We start from the raw sequence: 303 nt of genomic DNA on the forward strand, positions 1-303 counted from the left end.
GTGAATTTTTTTTGGGGAGGGGTGTTATTATATATTTTTTATTTTTAGATTTATTAACGTCTAAGGGGTGTCTCTCTTTCTCTTTGATTTTTTTTTTTTTGTAATTAAACCTGTAAATAGCATTTGTAAATTTAATTATATATTTCTATTTAAAACGGAAAAAAGGAAAAAAGAAGAAAAGGGAGGGGAAAAAAGGAGAGGAAAAAAGGAGAAAAAAAGAGAACAGAAGTTGAAAAAGAAGTGAAAAAGGGAGAAAAGAATGAGGAGGGTGGAAAGGGAGGAAAAAAGGAGAAAAAAGGAGGG

Source organism: Eurypyga helias, unplaced genomic scaffold, assembly GCF_000690775.1.
Source record: "Eurypyga helias isolate BGI_N326 unplaced genomic scaffold, ASM69077v1 scaffold38154, whole genome shotgun sequence".
Lineage (NCBI taxonomy): Eukaryota > Metazoa > Chordata > Aves > Eurypygiformes > Eurypygidae > Eurypyga > Eurypyga helias.